General features: G+C 44.8%; 1 protein-coding gene across 7 annotated transcripts in view; it reads right to left on the bottom strand.

The window, feature by feature from the left end:
• Positions 1-18,508, bottom strand: part of Enox1 (ecto-NOX disulfide-thiol exchanger 1) — a 565,632-nt gene that overhangs the window by 449,119 nt on the left and 98,005 nt on the right. The window lies entirely within an intron of this gene.

The following is an 18,508-nucleotide window of genomic DNA, read 5'->3' as shown; positions in this document are numbered from 1 at the left end:
CTGCGGCGCCCAGCAAGGGCTAACAGAGCTGTGCCTCCACGCTTGCCATTTGATCACACAGAGTGTCAATGAAACCTCAGCCAGTTATAACGGGACCAGAAAGGGAATCGCATTAAAGCTCATACAAGAGCCAGGAGAATGCCCTCCGCAAGGGACACTGGCTATTTGGTAGATGCACCACTGGGAGCAATTGAGGGCTCTCGGTAGGACCAAAGCGTGCTCTGCGCCCATCTCTTTCCTGCATTTAAATAGTTCTTATCTCTCCTTCTCTCCCACTTATTCTTGTGCCTTCTCTGGTTCCCTTACCACCTCCAGCTCTCTCCTACCCCCGGCCTCGGTCACTCTTTCCCCCCTCTTCAATTGACCTGCTTTGTTATCCTGTCTTCTCTGTGGACAGGGAAGGGAGAGAAAGAAGGGACATCAAATAGCTTCTGTGCCTCCCTTCCACTTTCTCTTTTTCCCTGTTATACCCACGCTTTCATTCTCTTCTGCTGTGCCCTCTTGCCTGTCACAGATCTGAGTCGCTGTTGTTAGCATGCAGCCAGCCTAGCCAAACACACAGCTTAGCAATGGCCGGGAAAATGCTGGACTCCTTCATCATGTCAACGTAAGGCTTGGACTTCTCACATCCTCCTAACCTGTGCCAGGTCAACAGTTGGGGCAGGAAGACTTTTTTAAATAAATGCAATAGCCTAGCATTTCCTTGGCATTTAAAACTGTAGGACAAACCTGGAATGTTTAGCTATTGTGCTTAGAAGCCATATGGGGGTGACATACACTGAGCAAAGGTTTCATTTGCTCCCTAGTTTTGCCTAAGTGTACCATGACAGCAATCCTGGCTTTAGTCTCATCCCTCTCTGTGCAGACCCCCACATCCTCCTGGGATGAAGTATGTCCCACTCCCATACAAGGATCCCACACCCTCCTGGGATGAAGCATGCCCACTCCCATACAAGGACCTCACACCCTCCTGGGATGAAGCATGCCCCACTCCCATACAAGGATCCCACACCCTCCTGGGATGAAGCATGCCCCACCCCCATACAAGGCCCCTCAATGGCACCAGCAGGCACTTACAAAGTGGTTCTTGATAAACACACACTACAGTACACAAGAAGCCTCCTTCAGTGTCCAAACAGGAAGCCTCACAAGGTACAGCTTAATATGAAGATTGTATATAATACAGAAATGCCTGGTACTGCTTCTCATGTCCAATGCATTTAGGAAGAAGAACTCTATAGCATAGGCTGTAATGTGGCAATCTCACATATGATCTTTAAATTGCTGAAAAGTAATTTTTAAGTAGTTCAATCTTTTATAGTCAACCTGTGAACTATGAATAAAACCCAGACAAGATCCAGTTTGCTGACCTTTTGTATCCCAGTGCCTGGACAGTCTATATGCCCTAAATATGTGATGGAGAAATGAGTAAGTAGCCAAACAATCAACACACTGGTGATTATAAATGTTAAGATAGTCTAGTTGAGGAGAATAATTCACACTGATGGGCTTGGAAAAATTCCCTTAACTTTTTGGCCTAGTTACAAACACAACATAGGATCTAGGATACAATTGCACTAGAATGTGAAGTATTACTTTGGGCAGTCAGATGTGACCACTAGCATTCAAACAACAAATCTGAAAATAGAAAAAAAAATCTACAAAGCAGACAAACGTTATTAACAAGACAGCATCCTGTACCACATTAGCAAATGGTTCTGTTTGTTTCCAAGGTGCATTGTTCAGGTCTCATCACAGTCACATTTCTTCAAAGGTGGGAGTAAGGGCCTGAACACCACACACAAGCATTTTCCAGTCAACTAAGAAATTCCCCAGAATGCACTTGCTCCACAGACCACATCAACTACCGGATTTCTACTTTGGCTAAAGTGAGGAGATGTAGATTGCTGAGCCATGCCGGATAGAACTGTGGGAAGCCACTTTCTGAATGTCTGGGTCAGGTGAGCAGTTTCCCAGTGACTGTAAGACACTACTTGTCAATCATCGAAGAGTGAAAGGAAGAGCCTGCAAGTTTGTTACATGTCACTCTAAATTGCTTTGGGATTAAAAGCACGTATTTCACTATGTAGCATCAGTGTTCCACAGACATGCCTAGAGGTTCTTTTTAACACTAATATCCATATCATTGTTGGACTAAAAGCATTACACCTCTATCTAAGCAATTCAGAAATCTACAGAGTCAACCATCTTTCAGGATTATCTGTCATAACTCACATCTCTGGCTCTCACACTGGAAACAGTTTACAAATGCCAGGTACTCACTTGGACAAGGAGTTCATTCTTTAAAAGAAAATGCTTTGACAGCTTCTAGGACATACATATTTCAACATTAGTCTGATCTGAGTAGGAGTGAATATTTAAAACTCATCAGTTTAACTTACAACTAATAATACTGAGGGCTATTCCCCCAAATATGGCGACACTACATTTGAGAAACCGCAGAGGCAGGAAGGTCTCCACCTTCTCTCCTGCCCTTCTTGCCTGATTCTGGCCACTAGAACTTGGGAGAGAATTTTTCTGACCTCTTGAAACAGAGGCCCTCACATGAGAGGTAAACCCTCTACATATAAATCAAAGGAGCCAAGGATATGGAGACATCCAGAAGAATCAAAGTCCTTGGTAGACCTCCTTCCATTTACAACCAGTAGATCACACTCCTTTGCCCAAACCTCTTTGTCCACAACTACCTACTTCTTCGGTAACAACAAAACCCACCAGCTTAACAACTGTTTGGGGTGATTATTGTATGAAATCTCCACTATCTCATAAAAACTTGAAAAATTTTGTATGTCTTTCTTTTTATGAGTGTCTTTTGTTTGGGGAATATCAGCCATGAACCTGGGCTAGACTTCTCTTCTTCTTTGATACTTTTGACCATTCCCCAGAAACTACACTTACTATCACAGGTACAAACCATGAGAGTCGCACTTGCTACCATCCAACAAGCAAGGCTTTCTAATAACGTGGATTTAGAGTGAAGGTAGGGTGTTTTAACTGATTTTCCTTAAATTTCATGTTGAGTTTTCCAGTGATATGGTTTCCTACCTGTATGAAGACCATCATTCTATAATTTCAGTTTCATGTAAATATCAGTATAAAGCAATTTCCAAGAGCAGCCTCCAAGAATGCTGAAGTGGAGCAGAAAAAGAAGCGGACCTTCACCAAGCTCACCTACCGAGCTCAGCGTGGACCTGGGCCAACTGCTGGACGTGCCCTATGCACAGCTGACGCAGCTTTACGGCGTGCGCCAGAGGCGGAAGCAGTGCTGGCTCCTCAAGCAGCTGAGAAAGAACAGGAAGGAGGCACCGCCCATGGAGAAGCCCGAGGTGGTGAAGCCCCACCTGAGGGACATGATCATCCTGCCCGAGACGGTAGGCAGCATGGTGGGTGTCTAGAACGGGAAGACCTTCAGCCAGGTGGAAATCAAACCAGAGATGATCGATTGGCCGCTACCTGGGCGAGTTCTCCATCCCCTAACCGGCCCGTTGAAGCATTGCAGGCTAGGTCACCTGGTCCTCCCGCTTCATCCCTCTGAACTAGCTGTAGCCAATAAAGACTCATGTTTAGTGCCTGGGGAGTGTGTGTGTGTGTGGGGGGGGGATCCAGAAATAAAATCAGCATTGTGCTTGGCATCTGCATTCAGTATCTACAAAGTCCTATGGCTGTTTCTAAACTGCAATGCTGAGGGATGACAGAGTCCGGGAGGAATCTCATCCACAGTCAGCAGGGCAACTGGCTTCACCAGCGCTGCAGCATCTTCAGACATCTTCTCCTCTCAGCCCAGTCAAGCAGGTTCTACAGGAAGAAAGCAGTCTGATGGAGGGGGTACCCCATCACCAGTTCTTCCTAGAAGACACAGTACGGAGGATCAATGACTCCATGCCCAGAAGTGGCCAAGCCCTGTTTAGGCAAAGCTTTTGGTGACAGAGGGCCCGGGGGAACCCTCTGCAAAAGATCAACACATATTTTCATAGTTCACAAGGATGTAGCAAGTACAGCCTCCTTCGTTCATGAATAAGGCCTCTTTAACATTTTAATGAGAACATTAACTCTGCTTCCCTTGGTTTGGCCTTCCCAGAAAGTCTGTTAGCCTTAAAGAAAGTTACTTAGAAAACCAATAATGAAATTGCAGGCCTCTCTGTGCCCCTAAGGGCACCACTGAACCACAAACAGTGACTGTATTATTTCTCCCTGGAACTAGCCTATATTTTGATCACACTACAGTTTGGTAAATGAGTCAAACATCTAAAGAAACGCCTTCATCCCTGTAGTGCTGGGTGCTGCGTGTGCTCCCTCATTTTCTATCAGATTGGTCCCCTAATTCCCGTTTTATGTTATACACAGCTTTGAATACCACGTGTGACTCAACAAATGATGGAACGCACTTCCCCGCCACTCTCCCTTAATCGTTTTCTCTGCCTGCCTTCTCTCTGGCCACGTGACTGGTTCCCACCGAAGCTTCCAACTGCCTTTCACCTGGGGCCCATTAAATTCAGAAGACAACCCACAGAGCTTCAGAAGCCAAAGGTGAACAAGGAATAATTCCCAGACTCGGTGACTTAACATGAATTTCTGCTTCATCCTCTGAACAAAATCTGGAAATCTGGAGCAAAGTGAATGAGAGAGCCTGTCACCTTTAAAACCAAGTAGGAGAGAAGACTAGAGACAAAGGGAATTCATGTTCGGGTCACACGGCGTGCAACTCTTACAACATTTACTGAGCACCCACTATGCAGAAAACGCCTACTATGCAGAAACACTTTTCAGGTGCTGTGAGAATACCAGGACCCGAGGCAGACTGGAACTCCATCCCCACTAAGCTGGCGTTCTAGTGAGAAGGACAGATAAGAAAAAAGTGAAAACATCAGAGGGCAGGAAGTGATATGAAGAAAATACAACAGCCATGTTTGTTAAATACACTGTAACTACACGATCAAGCCGTGGAGGGGGAGGATGGGAGGGAGGACAGCAGAATTCCTAAGCTCCTTTAAAGATGTGGAGGAACTTTGAATTCATATTCATAAGAAAAAGAAGCCAATGACAAAAGGCCACACAACCTATGTGACAGGAATGGTTGCCAGGGGCTGTGGAGAAGGACAGCTGAACAGGCAGAACATAGAGGACTTTAAAGCATAAAATATTGTGTGTGATACCATGGTGATGGATATGTGCCATTGCTGTGTCCCAATTTCCTGAATATGCAGCACCGAGAAGGGACCCTCACAGAAGCCACTGGCAGGTGACAACGGTGTGGCAATATGACTGCAGAGAGGAAACAGATCGGAGAGCTCAAGTTTTGTTTGCTTGATCTCCTCTTGTTCTAGTCTCTCTGTGCTAAATGCTGAGACAGGAACAACCTGAGAGGAAAGGCTGTTTGGCTTCCACATCCTCAGCACAGTCTACCATTGAGAAAAGTCTACCATTGAGAAAAGTCCACCATTGAGCAAAGTCCACCATTGAGCAAAGGCGGGTCGGAGATCAGCAGGAGCCTGGAGGCAGGAACTGAAGCAGAGAACAGGAAGGAACGCTGCTCACTGCCTTGCCCTCTCCGTCCTTAGCTCAGCCTGCTTTCGTATGTAACACAGGACCACCTACATGCTCAGGCTGGCACTGCCCCACAATGGGATGGGCCCTCCCAGGCTGATCATTGGTCAAGAAAATATCCCACAGGTTTACCTCCAGACCAGGATGATAAAGGCATTTTCTGGACGGAAGTTCCACCTTCTCAGTTGGCCCAGCTTGTGTCAAGACGACAAAAAAAATTAACCAGCACACTTCATTGGAGGCTGTGCCGAACAACATATATGTATGTGACTGCATATGCATGTGTGTGTGTGTGATCGTATGTAAATGCATGTAACTTCAATATCGTGATTGTGTAATTCCAAGTAAACTTTGAACAGTTTCACCAGTTCTCCAGGGAGTGGAGAGAAAGGACGGCTGTGGTCGCCATGAACTTCAAGGAGGCTGAGAGTCAATGAGAAGTCCCCCTAAGATCTCACAGCCAGTCACCCGGGCTTCCTCGACACTCTGTGCACCACACACCTCCGCATTTCTCTCAGGGTGCCCTGCAGGCACTGCTCTCAGTGTGGGGCCATCCCCCCACCTCCTCCTCTCCTGAGGTAAGGGCTGGGGAGGGACAAGGCTGCCACCTTCCTCTGTCCCTTCCCTTTGTCTCATCCTGTCCTCCATGGCCGTTAAATAATCCATAAAATGTGGCCGAGAAAATGAAAGAATCGTTAACACCAAAGCCAGCCTCACAGAGAGAAAATCAAATATTAAGGTGCAGTGTGACACAGATTTTTAAATAGACATTTAAATTATCAAGAGCAGGCCTCTACTGCACATGCTCATGCAATGCCCTCCTGGGGGATGCATGGAGAGAAAATCCATCTGGGGAAGGACACGCAGGAGGCCTCTCGGGATCTGTGTACACACCCTCCCCTGGAGCTCTCAGTTATCTTCTCAGAGAACACACTGAAGGAACTGAACAAGGCTGCACTATGAGTGTGCTCCTTTCATATAAGCACTCTGGAGGCAGAGGAAGGGCCATCTCCCCAAGTTCCAGGCAAGCTCGGTCACACTGAAAGATCTAATCCAGTCAGGGCTACATGGCAGGACCCTGTCTCACAAAGAGAAATTAAAAATAGGGTTGAAGAGAGTGCAGTCAGTAAAATACTCACTTTTCTGCGTGAAATCCCCAGAGTCTGAGTGAAAAGGCCTGGCATGGCGGTGCGCACTTGTAATCCCTGAATTTGGCAGAGCCCAATGGGATGCTGGGGGTTCAGTGGCCAACTAGTCTAGTCTACTTGGTGAATTCCAGGCCACTGTCTCCAGAGAAAAGGTGGATGCTTGAAAGACAGCTGAGATTGGCCCCAGTGTCCACGCATGTACAAGCGCAAACACACACACACACACACACACACACACAAGACACTGAGCACAGGCTTGGCATGATGGCACACACCATCAAGTAATCCCAGCACTTAGGAGACAGAGGCAAGAGCATCTCTGAGAGTTCTAGGACAGCTTGTTCTACAGAGTGAGTTCCAGGACAGCAGGGCTATATATAGAGACCCTGTCTCAAAAAACAAAAACAAACAACCACTGAACAAATTATAGGAAAAGAACAATACTAGAGCCCACAAGTTCCCAGGTGTGGTCTCTGTAACATTTAAAGGGGTGATTAGAGGAGACAGATTAGCTTGAAGGAACTCAGATCCAGTTTAAAGGAAGCAAACATTGGAGGTAGACCTGGGGAGCCTGGAGGGTCTGTCTTGTCCGCCCGCCTATGATGGAGGCAAGTTTTAAAGCAAGGCTTCCATCGCTCACCTACCAGGTGCTCCTTAGAAGCTCCTTGGAAGCTCTGAGGACACCCACCTTATGACAGTGTGTAGTCTGGAGGAAACAGTGAAGGGGTGTCAACCTCTGCCCTGGGAGTCGCGCATTATGCATTTTGTTCCTCTGTGTGGAGCTTGTTTTCCTGCTCATGTGTCCACCTCCTCTCTACAGCTTTTCAACAGTATTTTCCAAAGGACTCCACAGCCCCACAGACGGACAATGCTTACTGGTTCCCACAAGAACTGAACTGAGAATACTCCAAGAAGAGAGTCCAGGGAGAGGCTTTGAGAAGCCTAGCCAGTTGTACCCTGCCTTCGATTAGAAAAGTCCTTCTTCAGGGCTAAACACATGGCACTCCTGTATCTTAAGAGAGTCATTCGGTCTCATCCTCCACGGATTGTCTTAACCAAATGCTTTCATGAGAACTGGGATTTGCCCTGACATGACAGAAACAGTCAGGTGGTCCCTCTGAAACTGCTGAGGATTGCAAGCCAAGCTCCTCTGTTCAGGTCTTGTTTCCTCGTGTATTCTGCCCTGTAGAAACTGTTCCACTGCCTGGGCACACAGTGTTTCCACCTCTACCTTCCTCCAACATTAAAATGTTCTTTCCTCTTTGAGCTGAGTGGGGTGATGGATGTGCAAAGAGAGTACAAGAGCAGCAGCTGAAGAGAGTGAACTGGAACTAACCCAGCTACACGGGATCTGTCTGTCCCAAAGATCCTGATCTTTGGGCGGTACTAAGGCAGTGTCAGGGATGGGCTGTGACTGGGAGGCCTGGAGAACAAATAAGCAGGAATGGCAGGAAGAAAGCGGCGCAGATACACGGAGGATCCAAGACGGAAGCCAGCACGGAAAGGAAAAGTATCAGCTCAGGATCCTCAAGTCCAAGTTCTCAGCACAAAGGAGATTTGTTTGCTCCAGAGGGACAGAGAGCAGGGAACGAGAGACAAAGACAGGAGATAGAGGATGGGATGAGGGAGAAGGGGAAGGGAACAAGGGACGGGGGTGGTATTTGTTCCAAAAGACAATGGACTGCCTCTGGATAGAGAGGAGACAGGCATGGAACATAAGAAAATGGCAGTACACGGGGAAAACTTGTGTTAAGATGAGGGGTTTCATTTTAATTGGGCCTGTTAATTAGGTGAGCCAAGAGGGCTTCTGGCAGCTGGACTTTGGTAGTCAGTCTCAGGAAGAGGAAGTGGCCAAATAAGGGAATAGATGTTGGCTAGCTTTAGAATGTAATCTAACGGTTTAGCAAGGAAGAGGAAATGGGGGAGAAGGGAAGGGCCAGTCAGAGCCACGCTCACCACATCAGTCATGCTGGCCAGAGTCCCTTAGAACACACCACCACGAGGCATCTCAAAATGACTTCAAAAGTTGGGAACAGAAGGACTCACAATGCAACGGCACCTGCCACTGGCAATGGAAAGAGCTGTGTGGTCACGAAAAGGGAAATGTTGACTTGTCCTCACTCTTCACAATGAAGACCACCTGCCTCAGCTCCCTGTGTCTGTCTTCACTTCAGTGTGAGCCCACACTAAATGTCCCTTTATCTTTGTGTGACACTGGATACTGTGAAAACACCAGTGAATACTGTGGAGCACCTGTAAAACAGCACACACTAGCTCTCTTGTCAAAAGCACTGTGCACTCTTTTGTCTTTTCGATCTCACAATCAGACGTAAGTACTATTAGATAAATAGAAACCCAAAGAGATTTACAGTGTACAAATTGTACAGTGCACCACTGTGGAATAAACGGCATGCAAACCCAAGATCTTGTGAGGAGGGTCTGCGCTTTGTAGAGAATACTGTTCATCTGTTTTGTTTGTGCTTTATAAATAGATGATCCTTGACTTATGGTGGTTCAGTTTGTGATTATATCAGTCAAATTATACACACTGTGACATCTGGATGGTCAGTTTCGATGTCCTCTAGAGCTAGCGATGTGTGGGTCAATGTTCTCTTGCAAAGCCAGGCATCAATAGAGTGTCGTGGCTCCCAGCCAATGAGGAGACCACCCGGGTGAAGAGGCCATCCACTAAGGAACACCATCACTAAGCTAGGATGTTCAGTGAGAAGGTATAAAATGCTTTTTGACTTCAGATTTTTTTTTTTCAATTCACTACAGGTACTGCATGGCATAACTCCATCATAATTTGAGAAGAATTCATCCTATGACTTTCACTCATCTGGACTTGTCTAATTCAGAACTGACAAGGCAATAATAGAGGATTCCTCCCTCAAACTATGGCCCCAGAACAAACTCTTCCTCCTTAAGTGGCCTTTGTTGGTATTTTGTCACACTAGTGAGAAAGGTAATGAACACGAACACTCTCTGTCAGCTGGGGAATTAAAGGCCACTGGCATCGGGTACACACAATAGATCCATCCTGGACTGGAAAATCTCAGATAGAGACTTTGGCCCAGCTGCTTACCAGCTACGTCATCAGGGTTAAGTGACCTCACCCCCTGATTCCAAGTCTCCCCATAAGCAATGAGGATGATATTAAATACTAGGCCAGACACAAATGAAACTGCAGACAGCATACTGTCTACATGACTGAATTTCATGGAGGCCATTTATCTCCTCTCATTTTCTCACATTTCCCATGACCCCTTGCTTCATATAACAACCACCTTAATAAATGTATTTCCATATACAAAAGGCTGTTTTAAAATTAATGGCAGGACATCAAGTTTCTTTGCACTGACAGTTTCCTGCACTAACATCAAACACGTCTGTTCACGGTCTAGAGATCAGCTGTCACCCACAGCAGGTGTCCAGGGAATGAAAATGTTTGTGAAGTAAACACCCCAGAGAATTAAAGCTCATTCTTTTAGGCAGCAATACTCTTTATATCTGAAAGCATTAAAAAAAATTTTTTTTCTTCTGACCACTATATTAAAATCAGAAGTAGAAAGAAGAATCTTCTCTGATTTATGGCTATGGTGGTAAACTTAGATCAGATGTTGGAAAAAAAAAAAGTAGGCATTCCTTGAATTAAAAAAAAAATAACTAGATATGCTACACTGAATGCTCCCAGACTTCTGTGCAATATCCACCCATCTTGTTTCTTTCCATGGTCAGCAGCTTTTTCCCTTGGAAGGCAGAAGACCCAGGAAGGAACGAGTTCACACCATCGCCACATTCGAAGAATGACCTAAGAAGAATGAATCCCCGGGTGCTCCGCAGCTGTGGTCTCACTGCTCACATGTGTCTCCTGAGGGAGCCAACAACCACCTCTCGGCCAGTGAAGACTGCGCTCTCCCTAAAATCTCACATGAAAAATAAAAGGACCTCAAAACTATTCACACAGTGACCGACCGGCCAGAGTCAACAGTCTACAAACTGTGTAATTGCTGTTTCCTATGTGTAGAGCTTTACATAATCCTTGGATGGGCCCCTTGTTTGCTTGAGGCTGCATTTCTTCATCGGCAAAGTAAGGCAACTTCGCTCAATTATCCCTAAAAAGCATTTCCAACAGTAAACGCACACATGAGCATGGTGTGTGTGTGTGTGTGTGTGTGTGTGTGTGTATCAGATAGTGAGTGGAACTGCTGGAAATATGACTATCAGAAAGGTGTGGTATAGGAGATTCTAATGAATAAACAATATATTTTATGCACTTGATGGGATATCTATCCTATAAGAAGATACTAACTTTGTACCATGGCAACAAAGATAAAAGAAATCAGCTCTCTTATTTTTTTTCTCTTACCACCAATAAGGTAGAAATATTGAGCTAGGAGTATAAACATATTGATCTTTCTTTCCTGTGTCATGTGTTCTTAATAATTGAAAAGCCTACTGTATCCCAAAATAAGTCAGCAGTGCTCAGGCAAACAGAATCTTGCAGGCTTCTTTTTTCTAATAACTAAGTACAGTTCTCACTGACCTTCTGGGCCTAGCTATTTCTTCAATCTACACTTGGTTCATATATTAGCTTATCAATACTTCTGTTTAAATAACACAGTAGTTTCAGTGTTTGCACGAAAATTCAATGTGGCTTCCTTAAACTCCAACCTTATTTTATTAAAATAGAAACCTCCAGATTAAATTAATTCATAAAGTTCACACATAAAGTGGACACACTCAGGTAATAAGTGCATCACTGCTCAACACGCACACTTGAGGGTATTATGAGGACTGTTTCTCCCAAGAAACCTGAGGCCAGCTGAGTCTAGTCTGGAAGGCATGTTCAGCTATGGTGTCCAGATAGGTGGTATTTCTTTAATTCAATTCTACACAAAGTATGCTTTCCTTGAGCACTATACCAATTCAAAGGGTGTAAGAAAATGAATACAATATATCACATTACCTTAGAGGAAACTCAATAAGACCAAGTGCCTAAGAGCGGCAGACATTAGAGAATGGTTGCCCAGGACTGAATCTTAGCTTTCCTCTATATGTCAAACCTTGCCAGGTTATTTACCCTTCCTGAATCAGTGTCCTTATAGGAACAGTGATTGGGACTACAGTAAATTTCTTACAATATTGTCATGAGGCTTAACTAAGTTATACTCATAGTATTAAGAACAGCTGAGCGTATTAGGAAGAAATACTCAGGGTATCATCATCATGATTGTCATCACTACAAACATACAACCCAGGAGCTAAAATAAATCATTTTCAAAGTTAGTAAAACTGAAACCATAACAAAAAACAAATCCTGGAAAAAAGGTTAAAAATAGCCCAGAAAATTATATTCCAATATATTCCAGGTTTCATCAATAATTCCTACATGAGCCTGAAAAAATCCCAACTAGGCCTATTCCTCAGAGTGGGGGGTGTAGGGGGGTTGGGGGTGGGAGAGAACTGAAAAGAAACATTCCAGAGAAGAGAGTGGAGGCACAGAAGAGAAGTGTGGAAGTTTCTCAGCACCACGAGGAAGGCAAGGGCTGACGTGCAGGGAGAAGAGCAAGCATCCTTCTCCCGGAAAATGCCCTTCCTCAAGGCCCGGGTTCCCAGGCTTCCTTTGTGTGTCTCTTCCTACTGGTCACATGTTTATTCTAATAGAATGTTAGATGTGGGGAGACCCTGAGGACGCACCTGATCTAAACCTGTTACTTTACCCATGGGAAAAAGGAAGAGCCAGCTGTATAATGCACACACTGAAGCTGGACTCATCCCATACCCCCCTACTGTCTCCCTCAGGACAACAAGGGGACTGCATCAGTCTGCCTGGCCCTCGTCCCGTTTGGCAGAAACATAAATTTTTCTCTTGGGAAGAAAATGTGGGGAAATGTTTTTAAATGAATTAGCAAGAATCTTGCTGTTTTAAATTCAATAAATATGTTTTATTATTAACTTCATTGCTGGCTAAGCCTGAAATTAAGTTTTTCTATGCTTGGACAAGGCCTGCCCAACCAGTAACAGGACACCAGATTGCAATTGAACAGATCTTCTACTTGTGCGTGTAGACTATAATGCATGTATAATGTATGTGCACGCGCGCGCGCGCGCACACACACACACACACACACACACACACACACACACACACAAATAAAATAAATAAATAAATAAATAAATAAAAAGGAGACCCTTAATCAAAAAGGAAGCTTCAGAACTCGCTGTCACTCTTCCAGCCCATGCTTAAGACAGGAAGGATTTAATATTTGAAGATGCAGCTGTCAACACAGACTTCAAAATACTGATCCCCCACCCCGCAGGAGGAATGAACTTCCCAGTGCTACCAAAGCTCTTTCTACCCCCAGAGCCACCAGAAGCTCAGCAGTTTGGCCAGCCAGCTTCATATCTGGTTCCTGAAGGTCTTTCCGCAACATGCTTTGTGCCAGCCAGTGCCTGGGTAGCCATGTTCCCTTTTGCTAAGCCTCCACGCTGAAACGGAATAGTAAAGCTCCGAAGCCAGAGCCTCTCAGTCATGTATGAAAAACAACTCTGCAAGCCGTCTTTCCTGTTGTTAGATTGCAGGGCCTGATAGATAAGAATCTAAAACAAACATTTAGAAGCTAAGAGCTAGCAGCAAAGCTCTGCCTGCCCCACCCTCCCCTTCCCGTTCTCTGGGACCAAGATGGCATATTTGCTTCTCCACGTGGAGCTGAAAATGTACAAACTGACTATAATGAAGGGAGAGGTTCTGATCCCGTGCCTTACACGGCAGGAGCACCTGAAGCTGGGCCACTAAAAGTACCGTAGTTCCACGGTGGAAATAGATGTTTGCTTTGCATAATCTAGATATACATGGAGCCACACTTGGTGTGTGTTACCCTGAGGGAACTCTAGACAACTCTATCCTTTATTGTTATGTGTCTGTCTGTCTTTTTCTTTCATAGCTGAGATGGGCCAGCTACCCGGGGTAGTTACGACTATAGAATGTTCTAGTTTCATGGGGTTAATACCACAACCAAAAGCAACCTAGGGGAGAAAAGGGTAGGCTCACATTTCTAGACTGTTCACTGCTGAAGGAAGCCAAGGCAGAAACGTGAAGGAGAAACCATGGAGGAACACAACTTGCTAGAATGCCCAGGGTCATGTACAGCTGCCTTTCTTATATAGGCCAGGATCACCTACCCAGGGAATGGTGCTGCTCACAGTGGGCTGTGCCCTCCCACATCAATTACCAACCAAGATAAAAAACCCACAGACCAGCCTATAGGCCAAGATCTGATCTTAACACTGCCTTCTCCAAAGTTCTAGGTTGTGTCAAATTGACAGTTCAGGCTAGCTAGGACACAGATGTTATTCTTACTTTAAAATCAACATTAGGCACGCTTCCCAAAAAAGAGGAAAAAGCAAACATTCAAAGATTGAAAAGAGCTGAGCCAATACTTGAAAGTTCCTAAGAAAGGATTCATGATGATAAAATTAATTAATTAATTAATTAATAATAAAAGTTGCTTCATGCATCATCCTATCCTGCATGCCAGCCAGTAGCAGCAACTCATTCTTTCCAGATGCCTCTAGAAAAAATAATAAATAAAAGATGTTCCACAAATATAACAGGAGTTGAGATCCTGAGGGAACCAATTAGATTTAAGCCACTTCCAAAATACTGTGAAAGAAAACAAGAAGCATTAGAAAAGAACTTGGCACTTGAAATGGCATTTTACATGTTCTCCTTTGGGCCCATGGAGAACTTTTCATGTATTGGCTAGTTGCCATGCTTATAAAATCAATTCTGGGTTTTTAATAGAATAGAATTATTAGCTAGTAATACAAACTTCATTTCACAGGGAGAATGTGGGACATCAAATCTAATAGTTACCTCAGCCTTCATGTTTGGAATTATTAAGAAAGAAAGAAGGAAGGAAAGAAGGAATGAAGGAATGAAAGAAGGAAGGAAGGATGGAAGGAAGGAAGGAAGGAAGGAAGGAAGGAAGGAAGGAAGGAAGGAAGGAAGGAAGGAAGGAAGGAAGGAATCAAGCAGGCCAATGCCAGTGGCATACACTGGTGAAGCGCTTCCTCTGATAACTGGCTGATGTGTAGACCCTGAAGTTCTTGTAGTTTTCTAGGAAGTCTTTGGGGAATCCGGTGCTACAAGGCCAGAAGACCTTTGGGAGCCACACAAGCTTTCCAATGGCCTTGGAATAATCCATAGCTGGGGAACCTGGGTGGGAAGAAAGGGGAGAATCCAGAAGGTACTGCCCTACTGTGTTTCCCTGGTGACAGAGGCAGGTCTGCTGGTAGGAGGGGAGGCCTTGGTATCCCCTGACTCCTAGATTGCACCAGAGCTCACCTCACTAATAGTGGTGGCCATTTTTTGACTTCAGTTTAGCATTTCATAATTAGATGCAAAACAAACAATGTCTAAGAAAACAGAACCAGGCTAAAGCCATTGAGATTTTGAAATAGACCGACTTCCGCTGGCTTCCTGCAATCTCTTCATCCCAGGATGAAGCAGCAAATGGTACCTTCTCCAAAGATGACTAGAGGCTTCACCAGACTCAAGCTGTAAATCTCACTCACTTTCACTTCCTCTTTTGTATGGTACCCAAGAAGTTAGGGTCTAGAAAGCCAAAAAAGGTAGAAGGGAAAATGCCCTGTTAAAGAGTCCTAACAGGGCTGCCAGACAAAGACCACCTTTGGTTTTCTACTGAGTTGAATATTTTCACTGTACCATCTCACTTTTCACTTCCCATTAGAAAGAATGATTAATGTCCTGCCTCTGGCACAAGACCAAATCAATGAACATGTTAGATTCCCACTCTGTGTCCATCACTGGACCATGTCACAAAACACCAAGGATAAAGAACTCTTCTTCTGCCTCTCCAGAAATGACCGTCAAGCCAATGATGAAGACGCATATCCAGGCAGGAAACAACCTCACCTGCAGAAACTTGGATTATTGTGTGGGGGTGGGCATTTTAAAGTCACCTACTCCATAAAGTCCTCACAGGGAACAGTATTTCTCTCACCTGAACATGTCTGTCTTTTTTAAAGTATCTTAAATGTTAGTTATTGGTGCAGCTGGTCTTTTTCCTTAGGTTCTTCGAGAAACAATGCTTTAATGACCGATAAGAGCAGTCAGGAAATGTAAAGTTCTTGACTCTTGTGTGTGTGGCTGATGACTGTATCTCTCTTACTAAGTGAATGAAAAATGAGGACATGACTGCTCCCAGGTATGATGGAGGAGAAGGTTTATTGTAGATATGAGGACAAGAACAGCCAGAGGCATCTGGAAGGGTCCAAACTGAACATGGCCAGCAGACAGAACCAGGCCATGGGGTGGAGGGAGGAGAGAGGGAGCTGAGGAGGAGCTGCTGACCGTGGCTGAGGTTATATCGGAATCAGAGAAGTTGGGAGGTCAGCTAAGCTCAGGGGCCTGAGAGGTTGAGGGTAGGGGGCAGGGTGAGAAGTGCTGAGAAGAGCTAGGACTCTGTAACAAGTATGGGTGAGAGAGACTGGCCAGCATCTACTTTGAGATGTTAAATAGGTGCCTCACTCAGCCATTTGTTCCAGGTTTCACTGCTACCTAACACTGAGGAACCAAAGTGACCAGATAGAAAGAACTTCACCAGTTTTATCTGACAGGAATCTAAAACAGAAGAATCAAAGGGAAAGAAGAATGTGTGCAAATTAAGACTAGTAAAAACTGATCCCCGGGAAGCCTCCAACAAACACGATATTTGATATGTAGCACATCCTGATGACCTTCTGAGTGGTCATGAATGGCAAGCAAACTGGCTTCTAAATCCTCGGTCCCCACAGCACTGCTAATCCACTCTAGTGGTAGCAATCATTGGGAGATAATAATCATATCTGTGGTTGAGGCCTGGACCTCCTCTGAGGATTGCCACCCCACAGAGAACAGGTAATCTTCAGAAGCAACTGAATTCCCCGTGTTTGCATCTCGCACACCAAATGATAGGACCTCCTCAGAGAGGAAGGATTAAGAGCTCAATAAGTCAAGGCTCCTCCAGGCATTGCAGCTCCACTCAATCACAGACACTGACTAAGTCTTCTATGGTTTGGGGGAAGCAATATTGTTTGCCTGATTACAATGCATATATTGTACTCCAGACAACAAAAACTTCATAATCATAGCTAAATAGCAAATATATAAGTATCTGAGCGTTGAAATCGCTTTCAAAGCTACAGCATTTTAGAAATGACTGCTCCTTAAGCATTCCCCTTCCTTTCAGCCTCATTGTGTAAATCATGTTGTTCTTCTTCAATTTCCCAGGATCCCCAAGGTCATTTTCTCTGGTGTTTGCTTTAAGCAGGACCTGATGCCAAGGAGTCTGCCTCAAATTTCAAGTTCTCTCAGATGACATTTCCCACACTGAATCTCTGCCTATTTCCCTACATCCAGATCTAGTCAAGGCGCAATTTTTGCAAGAATTTTGACTTCTTGGTAATTGCAAATCACCTCCTCTTCCATAGTTGCCTTTTCCCTTGGGCAGGTGACTGCCCGGAAGGCAGAGGAGAGGAGCGGCTTTGTGATGCTAATGAGGTCTCTGTGCAAGACTCAGAGCTGAGAGCTAAGTGTGGGTTCTCTGGGGAACCCAGGTGAGCCAGTGCCAGGGCACAGCTGAGAGTCATTTGGGCACCTTGCTGTTACCCCTAGAGCAAGGTATTCTAGCTCCTGAGCAGTAATCTGCTAATGGCTTACATAATGGAGAAGTGAGTCACTCTCCTTGGCAGCTGGGACTCTGAACTATGGAAGGCATTAATTCAAAAGGAAATTCTGGGGAAAAGGCACTAGATGATGGCAGATCTATATTTACTAAGGTGCTGGGAGATGGGTACATATTAATGTGTTATGGACGTCTGTAATCCTGTTTCCATCTGACTTGAAGATTGTGAGCTCCACTCCGAGCTCAGCTGTGGTTGCCTCCAGGACACTTCGAAGAGGAGAACTTGGCCTGGCCCATCACTTAAGAGACAGCCCCTGCTCAAGAGCCAGGACAGTTGTTCCAATTTTTTAGAAAATCCAGAAACACACACACACACACACACACACACACACACACACACACACACACAGTGTAAATTCTTTGAAATCGAAAATTATAAAATAAGCATGGTGGCTCGCCCCTATAATCCCAGGATTATAGGAGTTCAAGGTTAATATGGACTATGAAACAAATATCAAGAGCAAAACCCTGTCTTACACACACACACATCAACAAGAGAACTTTTCAGTCACAAATGAAGTCTCAGCCAAAAAAAAACTAAGAAATAAACTGACCAAGCATCTAAGAAAGGTAAAGTCACCCGTGGGCTCTAGTATACCCTTTCAGTGAAGTTTTGTTCTTGTGGGGGTTGGAATGACAAAGGAAAAAATTATCTACTAATCAGGGAAGAAATCAAAGCAAGGCTTAGCTGTTAAGACTCTGGAACAAAAGATAACCCAGAAGCTCTTGAGACATTTTGGAACTTTATTTGCACTATCTCATTTAATCCTCCAAACAGCCTGTGGAGATAAATGGTTTGAATTAGAAATGTCCTCTACAGGCTCCTGTTTGGAGAGCCTGACCCCCAGCTTTTTGGAGAGGTTCTGTGACCTTTGAGATACGCTGCCTAGCTGGCACATTAGAGATGTACCTTTGAGAGTGACGTCCACCTGTAATTACAATCTAGAGCTCTCAGCTTCCCGATCCACCAAGATGGGAATAAAATGCACTCCAGGACAATAAAATGCACGTGGACAGGACACACTGGTCACCACTCCCTTCCCA

Source organism: Peromyscus maniculatus, chromosome 9 (assembly GCF_049852395.1).
Source record: "Peromyscus maniculatus bairdii isolate BWxNUB_F1_BW_parent chromosome 9, HU_Pman_BW_mat_3.1, whole genome shotgun sequence".
Taxonomy (NCBI): Eukaryota; Metazoa; Chordata; class Mammalia; order Rodentia; family Cricetidae; genus Peromyscus; species Peromyscus maniculatus.
This window is presented reverse-complemented; position numbering and strand designations above follow the sequence as displayed.